The sequence below is a fragment of the Rana temporaria genome, chromosome 1 (genome assembly GCF_905171775.1).
Source record: "Rana temporaria chromosome 1, aRanTem1.1, whole genome shotgun sequence".
Classification (NCBI taxonomy): Eukaryota; Metazoa; Chordata; class Amphibia; order Anura; family Ranidae; genus Rana; species Rana temporaria.
Window position 1 is genome coordinate 248,545,008 of NC_053489.1, and position 10,331 is coordinate 248,555,338.

The window sequence follows — 10,331 nt, forward strand, 5'->3', positions numbered from 1 at the left end:
AGGGCATTTTAACAAATCACTGGAGAGTGGGAGTGTGTGCGGGCGCACAGCTTGCGCCCTGCACACGCCCTAAACACGGGCAAATCAGCTTTCCAGCCTGCAATCAGCTGATTGCAGGCTGGGAAGCTTTCCATAGACCGCCGCATGTCCGGCGCCTGATCACTCTTAAAGTGACATTTACAAAAAAAAAAAAAAAAAATTTTTTTTTTTTATTAATTTTTTTTACAGCTTGGGGGGGTGGGGGGGCGGCGCCCGAGCGCCCCCTATGGACGGGCCGCCACTGGTACAGGTAAACAGACATCAAGTAGGTAGGAGGCAGACAAGCGGAGCTTCCCCTTTTGGGTGGAGATCCGCAGTAACTACATGAACAATCATTCTGTACAGCAAATACTACATACATAAAGTGACAAAGCTGCTCGATTGATGTCCCCCAGCACTCTGACCCTTCTACGCCCCAGATATCCTCCCAGCACTCTGACCCCTCTACTCCCCAGATATCCCCCCAGCACTCTGATCCCTCTACACCCCAGATATCCCCCCAGCACTCAGACCCTTCTACGCCCCAGATATCCTCCCAGCACTCTGACCCTTCTACGCCCCAGATATCCTCCCAGCACTCTGACCCCTTACACCCCAGAACTCAGACCCTTCTACGCCCCAGATATCCTCCCAGCACTCTGACCCTTCTACGCCCCAGATATCCTCCCAGCACTCTGACCCCTCTACTCCCCAGATATCCTCCCTGCACTCAGACCCCTCTACACCCCAGATATCCCCCCAGCACTCTGACCCTTCTACGGCCCAGATATCCTCCCAGCACTCTGACCCTTCTACGGCCCAGATATCCTCCCAGCACTCTGACCCCTCTACTCCCCAGATATCCTCCCTGCACTCAGACCCCTCTACACCCCAGATATCCCCCCAGCACTCTGACCCTTCTACGCCCCAGATATCCTCCCAGCACTCTGACCCTTCTACGGCCCAGATATCCTCCCAGCACTCTGACCCCTCTACAGCCCTAGATATCCTCCCTGCACTCAGACCCCTCTACTCCCCAGATATCCTCCCAGCACTCTGACCCCTCTACTCCCCAGATATCCTCCCTGCACTCAGACCCCTCTACACCCCAGATATCCCCCCAGCACTCTGACCCCTCTACTCCCAAGATATCCTCCCAGCACTCTGACCCCTCTACTCCCCAGATATCCCCCCAGCACTCTGACCCCTCTACTCCCCAGATATCCTCCCAGCACTCAGACCCCTCTACACCCCAGATATCCCCCCAGCACTCAGACCCCTCTACATCCCAGATATCCACCCAGCACTCTGACCCTTCTACACCCCAGATATCCCCCCAGGACTCAGACCCCTCTACACCCCAGATATCCCCCAGCACTCAGACCCCTCTACACCCGAGATATCCCAAAGCTGATCTCCTTGGTTTGTGTCCTATGCCTATGGCCACCACTCCTTTACCGATTTCACTACCAAACCATTTCGGCACTTGACCAAAAGACTTGTTATGACATTTTGAACCAGTCTCGTGGTGGGGGAGAGAGACTGAAAATTTGCGTTTAATAAATAGTTGTGCAAATATCATGTGAAACAAAAGTTTTCAACTAACACCAGATATCCCCCCAGCACTCTGACCCTTCTACGGCCCAGATATCCTCCCAGCACTCTGACCCTTCTACGGCCCAGATATCCTCCCAGCACTCTGACCCCTCTACAGCCCTAGATATCCTCCCTGCACTCAGACCCCTCTACTCCCCAGATATCCCCCCAGCACTCTGACCCTTCTTCGCCCCAGATATCCTCCCAGCACTCTGACCCCTCTACTCCCCAGATATCCTCCCTGCACTCAGACCCCTCTACACCCCAGATATCCCCCCAGCACTCTGACCCTTCTACGCCCCAGATATCCTCCCCCAGCACTCTGACCCCTCTACAGCCCTAGATATCATCCCTGCACTCAGACCCCTCTACAGCCCTAGATATCCTCCCTGCACTCAGACCCCTCTACTCCCCAGATATCCTCCCAGCACTCTGACCCCTCTACTCCCCAGATATCCTCCCTGCACTCAGACCCCTCTACACCCCAGATATCCCCCCAGCACTCTGACCCCTCTACTCCCAAGATATCCTCCCAGCACTCTGACCCCTCTACTCCCCAGATATCCCCCCAGCACTCTGACCCCTCTACTCCCCAGATATCCTCCCAGCACTCAGACCCCTCTACACCCCAGATATCCCCCCAGCACTCAGACCCCTCTACATCCCAGATATCCACCCAGCACTCTGACCCTTCTACACCCCAGATATCCCCCCAGGACTCAGACCCCTCTACACCCCAGATATCCCCCAGCACTCAGACCCCTCTACACCCGAGATATCCCAAAGCTGATCTCCTTGGTTTGTGTCCTATGCCTATGGCCACCACTCCTTTACCGATTTCACTACCAAACCATTTCGGCACTTGACCAAAAGACTTGTTATGACATTTTGAACCAGTCTCGTGGTGGGGGAGAGAGACTGAAAATTTGCGTTTAATAAATAGTTGTGCAAATATCATGTGAAACAAAAGTTTTCAACTAACACCTTTTTATTCTACAGGGCCTCTGCTTTCAGAAAATATATACTGTTCTGGGGATTTAATACATTTTATTGCCAAAAATGAAGATTTTTACATGTATGTGGAAAATAAAAACAATTGCTCTGGAGCCGAGTAGAGACCAAAATGAGGGAAAAATTAGGAGAAAAGAGGGACAGAGGAACGTTGCTGCAAATCAGGGACAGACCCCAAAATCAGGGACAGTTTGAAGCTATACAGTACATGTTGCGATCTTGTGCACTGCTCTATGCACATTACACATCCCGTAGTTCATAGTCCCTAGTACATCCCAAGAGCAAGCAAGAGAGGGGGGCTATGTTCCTATTATACTGTAAAACCAAGGAGGACAAATGTAGCCAATGTAGAGTTGGAGGAGGCTGAGAGCAATTAAAGGTATTGTTTTGAATTCAGAGTACATACACGATTAGATTTTTTTTTTTAACCGGAGTTTAGCCCTTGTTCACATTGATGCGATTTGGCAAATCGCCTGCCAAATCGACGTCACTTGCCAGCAATGGCAGCGTCTGAATCAGTGCGACGCTGCATTTGTGGCGCCACACCGATTCCCAAATATAGTTACTGTACTACTTTTGGTGATTTCAAGGTGCGATTTCCATTGACATCTGTGCAGGAACTTGCACACATGTCTCTGAAATCGTCCCAGAAGTCAGACACATGCGGGAATGTCACAACTAGTGTTGAGCAGAATACGCCATATTCGATTTCGCGATATATCTCGAATATATAGTCGAATATTCGAGATATATTCACTAAATTCGAATATTCGTGATATTTTATCGAAATGAAATGATTGCGAATTTTCGCTATTGCGAATGCGAAAATAATTGCGAATTTTCGACAACAGCGGAAGGAGCACTCTGATTGGCTCAGAATATTCGTGATATTTTGCACTCTGATTGGCTCAGAATATTCGTGATATTGTATCGAAATTTCGCAAAATGCGAATGCGATATTGATGGCGAAATTTCGGAAGGAGCACTCTGATTGGCTCAGAATATTCGTGATATTTTACAATACAAAATAATTGCGAAATTTCGACAAATGCGGAAGGAGCACTCTGATTGGCTCAGAATATTCGTGATATTTTACAATACAAAATAATTGCGAATATTCGACAAATGCGGAAGGAGCACTCTGATTGGCTCAGAATATTTGTGATATTTTACAATACAAAATAATTGCGAATATTCGGCAAATGCGGAAGGAGCACTCTGATTGGCTCAGAATATTCTTGATATTTTACAATACAAAATAATTGCGAATATTCGGCAAATGCGGAAGGAGCACTCTGATTGGCTCAGAATATTCTTGATATTTTACAATACAAAATAAAAAGTGTTTTGCATTGGTGGTGATTCTTTACTCTATCCATCTGTCACAGCCGTTTGTCAATCAAACACCTTGAAGATTGAACACGTTCATGCTGCATGCTTTGGACTTTTTTTCACTTCACATATCAAAGACATTTTTATGAAAGATTATTTTTCTATTATTGGGACTATATTTCTTTATATATTTGTTTCACTGTGTATTTCACAAGTTATTTGCGCTTGCTTATTTTATAATTTGCCCACATGTCTTGTCACTAGACATATTTTTTATTCTTGTAGAGCGACTCCATTTTCTGTCTTGTATTAATTTATGTTGTATAACATTTTTGACTTGCTGCTGTATTCTCCCCTTTTTTTAAGGTATGCGCAATTTTTTCCTTCTTACAAAAAAAAATAATATCAAACATACAAATATTCATAACATACACATACACAAAGCCCCCCCCTTTTGCATCAGAGACAATCAGAGTTCTCCTACCACAGTTATCGAAAATTCGCAATCATTTTCGCATTCGCATTAGCGAAATTTCGCAATTTTTTTTTTTTTTTTATATTCGGCAACATAAAAGGATCGCCTCAGCTTAGCTACTCGGCCCAGGGTCTCTAATCATACCAGCAATGCTTTTAGACGTCTATAGGATGTGATCTGTTTTAAAAATAAAATTTTCAAAATGTGAATATTCGGAATAGCGAATATTCACCGCGAAATTCGAAATATATCGCGAATACTCGAATATGCCATATTCGAGCCGAATATTCGCAATACGAATATTCGTGAGCAACACTAGTCACAACCAGTAATCTCAAATAACTTGGGGGGAAGCACTAAATCCAGCCAGTGTCTAGTAGAGAGAGAAGTCAGGCCTGCATAAAACATAGTATGATAGCACCATCTAGTGATTCCAGATATGATACAGGAAAAAAAAAAAGGAGTAGTTTAAAGCATCCTTTCATTTGTCTCTATTCTCCTTATTGTTAGAGCACTAAAAAGAGACAGAGAGGCTTGTGCTTAATGAGAGAGAGTTGCCCTTACACTATACTTACATCTTTCTTGGTTCCTTTACTTGGCCTAATACTTAGGGCCAGATTCACGAAGCAGATACGACGGTGTATCTCAGATACACCATCGTATCTCGGATTTTTTCTGGTCCTATCTATGCACCTGATTCATAGAATCAGATACGCATAGATAGGGCTGAGATCCGACAGTGTCACACTGTGTTACACTGTCGGATCTTTTTTTTGAATTAAAAATGGCGCCGGGGGCGTTCCCGCTGATTTACACTGAATAATATGTAAATCAGCGAGATACGCGAAATTCACGACCGTACGCGGACCCGTCGCAGTGTTCTTACGTCGTTTCCGTAGCGCGGTACCCGTCGTATACTTACCCCTGCTAAAAGCAGGGGTAAGTATTGTTAAGTATGGCCGTCGTTCCCGCGTCGATTTTGAAATTTCCTACGTCGTTTGCGTACGCCGATTCACGAACACGCGCGTCGCAAGTCTAGCTCACGTCGCAACCACTGACGTCCTATTGACGTCAGTGGGAGCAATGCACGCCGGGAAATTCCCCGGACGACGCATGCGTATTTAAATCGGCGCGGGAGCGCGCCTGATTTAAATATGACACTCCCCTAGCCGCGGAATTTGAATTCCGCTGGGGGATTTAGGATCCGCCGTCGCAAGTTTGGAGGTAAGTGGTTTGTGAATTAGCCACTTGCCTCCTAAACTTGCGGGAGCGGATCTTAATTCACGTAGATCGAGCGGATCTATAGATCCGCTGAGCTACGTGAATCTGGCCCTTAAAGTATAACTCAAGGCAAAAGTTTTTTTTTTGTTTTGGATACAGTGGACAAGGGTTAGGACACCTGTCAGGTTTTTATTGCGATCTGTGTCACCATTAGGGAGATTCACCCTCTCTATTTGTGTGTTAGAACCTCGTGAGCGGCTATGTAAAACCAACAAATAAATAAATAATATAAAAAGCTGCCAGCACTCCCCACACTTCCTATTTATGTGATAATGCAAAACCAATACCAAATAAGTGCAGGGCTAAGTGAACATGAATAAACGATAAATGTGAAATGTGGCGGTGCGTCCATAGAGGGCGCAGGAGCGCCGCCTCCTCTCGCTCCTGCACCACCACTGAAAAACAATACAATGCATGCATTCATGCATTGCATGAATCTATGAATTGTCGCCGCTGCCCACTGGTGAGCGCCGGCCATCTGAATAATGGCAGCTGGTTGGCTGTGGAAGTGTCTATCAGAGCCAGCAGCTCTGATAGGCTTTCCATCTACAGCCTGGGGGCTATAATTGGCTTCCAAATAGTTAACCAGGGGACGCAGGGGGTGTGCGTTCCCTGAATAACACTGACAGGCGTCTCAGCCAATCAGGTTCACTGGTTCTGGTTACCGGTAACCTGATTGGCTGAAGCGACATCGAGGGTGGGACTACTTCGAGGGGTCGTGGAGGAGGATCCGAGGATGGCTAACCGAGAAAGGTAAGTGCCAGGCAATTGACGGGGACAGTGGCGAGAATGGCATGGCACAGCGGCTGCGTTTGGCATGGCACAGTGGCGACAATTGATGGGCACAGTGGCGACAATGGCATGGCACAGTGGCGACAATTGATGGGCACAGTGGCAACAATGGCATGGCACAGTGGCTGCGTTTGGCATGGCACAGTGGCCAACATTGATGGCACAGTGGCTGCGTTTGGCATGGCACAGTGGCTGCAGTTGGCATGGCACAGTGTCGACAATTGATGGGCACAGTGGCTGCATTTGGCATGGCACAGTGGCGTCAATGTCATGGCACAGTGGCGACAATGTCATGGCACAGTGGCTGCATTTGGCATGGCACAGTGGCCAACATTGATGGCACAGTGGCTGCGTTTGGCATGGCACAGTGGCAACAATTGATGGGCACAGTGGTGACAATGGCATGGCACAGTGGCGACAATTAATGGCACAGTGGCTGTGTTTAGCATGGCACAGTGGCGACAATTAATGGGCAAAGTGGCGACAATGGCATGGCACAGTAGCTGCGTTCGATGGCATGGCACAGTGTCTGCGTTTGATGGCATGGCACAGTGGCGACAATTTTATGGCACAGTGGCGACAATTTTATGGCACAGTGGCTGCATTTGATGGGCACAGTGGCTGCATTTGATGGGCACAGTGTCGGCAATTGATGGGCACAGTGAGGCTGCAATTGATGTTTTTTTGTTTTTGTTTTGTTTGCGTCCCCCCAAAAATGTTGAGCACCAGCCACCACTGAATGTGACCCTCCTATTTATGGATGGTCAGTACTTGAGTCAATACAACCTCCCAATCCTCAGTAAAGTGCAAGTGCTCAAAAACTCCACATGAATTTCCAATCATAAACAGCAAAAAGGTAAATAAAGTGATATAAATAAATATGAATAATCAATACGATAATGAAGCGATGTTCTTTCAAACAATAAATAAATAACGATTAGTCCAAAGAGTAAAGATGAACAAAGATAGTCCAAGGTGTATGAATAAAGGTGAGATGCTATAGATCCACCTCTGTGCATGGGACAAATCACTTCTTGTGCAACCCTTCACCAGATGTGCCCTTACCTTAAGGCTTAATGAAAACACATGTAGCAGTGGTTAATCCTCTAGGGCACAGGTGTCAAACACAAGGCCCGCGGGCCGAATCCGGCCCTCCAGACCATTTCATGTGGCCCTTGCACCTCTCCTCCAGCCCTCCTCTGGTCCTCCTCCAGACCCTTACTTTCTGCTTTCAATCTTCCAGCTTCTTCCCAGCAGCAGCATAAGGAAAGTGGGGTGAATTGTGATGTAAGGTAGAGTGGGGGACTCAACTTCTGATGGTGGGGTGGCTCTTGACATCTAAGGTAAAGGGGAGGGGATGCGCTGGACATCTAATCTTACAGATACAAGCGGCCCTTTTGAGGACAATCATAATGCTGATGCGGCCCACGATGAAATTGAGTTCGACACCCCTGACTAGGGTATTCCTCTTATTTGTTCCTCCTTCCTTTGGTGTATATCTTTAGGCAACCGATTCCACCATGTGATACTCCTTCCGGATAATCACCAGAACCCTCCTCTCACATCACCCACATGCAAAGTAAAAACTGCCAATATTGCTTTATCCTTTTAAAAATGTATTAAACAATCATTACCCATATATATCAACTCACATTTTCCATATTTAAAACTGGCCCCTATGCAAACAACATGTGCATGGAGACGGTGGTTTCACCTGAGATCCGGCTCTGCAGCTCCGGACGGCAGTGTTCCCTCCGTCTGTCACACTAAGACAAACTTTCCAGATACTTCCTCATATGTCAGCCCTCCAAGACCCTCTCTATTTGACTTGCTGTTATCAGGGAGTGAAAGTGGAAGAAAATCCTACATTTGGGGCTGTCGCCAGAACAGAAATAGAGGGGAAATCTTTCAAAAGGGATACTAGTTCTGGTGACAACCAGGGATTCTCTCACTTTGGGGGATACCTTCTCACTGTATGTTTTGGCTATGGGACAGGATATGAAGGGAAATCTCCTCAATGGGGACACACAAACTGACAGGGGTTATAACCCTCCCTTACTCTATCCAAAATAATAGAAGAAAAAAACAAAAAAGCAGATTCTCGTAGAATGGCGTAACTTAGGGCGGGCGTAACGTATCTCATTTACGTTACGCCGCTGCAAGTTTTTCAGGCAAGTGCTTTATTCACAAAGAACTTGCCTGTAAAGTTGCGGCGGCGTAGCGTAAATCACCCGGCGCAAGCCCGCCTAATTCAAATTAGGCGGGTAGGGGGCGTGTAGCATTTAAATTAAGCGCGTTCCCGCACGGAACGTACTGCGTATGCGCCGTCCGTAAAATATCCCAGGGTGCATTGCTCCAAATGACGTCGCAAGGACGTCATTGGTTTCGACGTGAACGTAAATGGCGTCCAGCCCCATTCACGGACGACTTACGCAAACAACGTAAATTTATAAATTTCGACGCGGGAACGACGGCCATACTTAACATTGGTTGCACCTCATAGACCCAGGGGCAACTTTACGCCGGGAAAAGCCTAACGTAAACGTCGTAACTTTACTGCGTCGGCCATGCATACGTTCGGGAATTCGCGTATCTAGCTAATTTGCATACTCGACTGGGAAAGCGATGAAAGCGCCACCTAGCAGGCAAAAAAATGTGCAGTTTAGATCTGACGGCGTAAGAGCCTTACGCCTGTCGGATCTAATGGATATCTATGCGTAACTGATTCTAAGAATCAGTTGCATAGATACGACGGCCCAGATTAGGACTTACGACGGCATACATGGCGTTGCGCCGTCGTAAGCCCTTTGAGAATCTGGGCCTCTGCCTTTAGTTCTACTTTAAGCTAAAGGGGAATTACAAAAATGATTGATATCAGCCATAATAAGGCCTTCACACAGCCGGTTAGGTGCATTCTCTGGATTCCAGTGGCTGGAATGACTGGGGCATGTGAATAGCAGCAGCCGCTCAGCCTATATAATTGAATGGTGGGCTGACAGAGGCAGCCACTGTTCGCACATAGCCGTACACACAATGGGGGTTATTTACTAAAGGCAAATCCACTTTGCACTACCAGTGAAACGCGTCGGGTTACTCCGCTGCTGCCACGCACATATTGATCGATATGCTCATTTCTTCCACTTCCATGTAAGTGTTTCAAACCATTATTAAAAGCTCAGTGCCTACGATATCATGCTATGTGCTTCTTCTGTTTTACCCTTCCTTTATACATCGGCCTTATGGTTTAACCGTTTGGGAGCTACCATCTTCAAGCAATAGACATCTCTTTTGGGTTTGGTCGTATGAAGATTTGGTCCTGTATCATCACAACCTTCATATACATTCAGCTATATTGACCCTCTGGGCGTAGGCTCATTAGGGCTCAATTCATTCGGTAAGCCTCTGCACTATTGGTGGCGGGTATTATACTGGTGTGCATCACGTTGAAGAATGTATCACTACTGATCTGGAATCAATCCAGTCTTACACATCCATCAAGTTTTTTTCACCATTCAAAATTTTGGACTACATATTCTTTATTTGTCCCTTTTTTTGTTTACACATCTGTCACTGGACTTATTTGTTATTAATATTCTATCACTATCCAGCGCTACTTATTGTATGTTTTGTCTGTTATCCACCTTTTTTTACTGTTTTTTGTAGCTGCTCACTTATCAGATAGCGCGGATTTATTTTGTTTTGTACTGGCTCTCAGTCTCAGCTTGAATTCATCCCAAAGGTGTTAAGGTCAAGACTCTGTGCAGGCCAGCCAAGTTCCTCCACCCCAAACTCACTTATCCATGTCTTTGTGAACTGGTGCACAGTC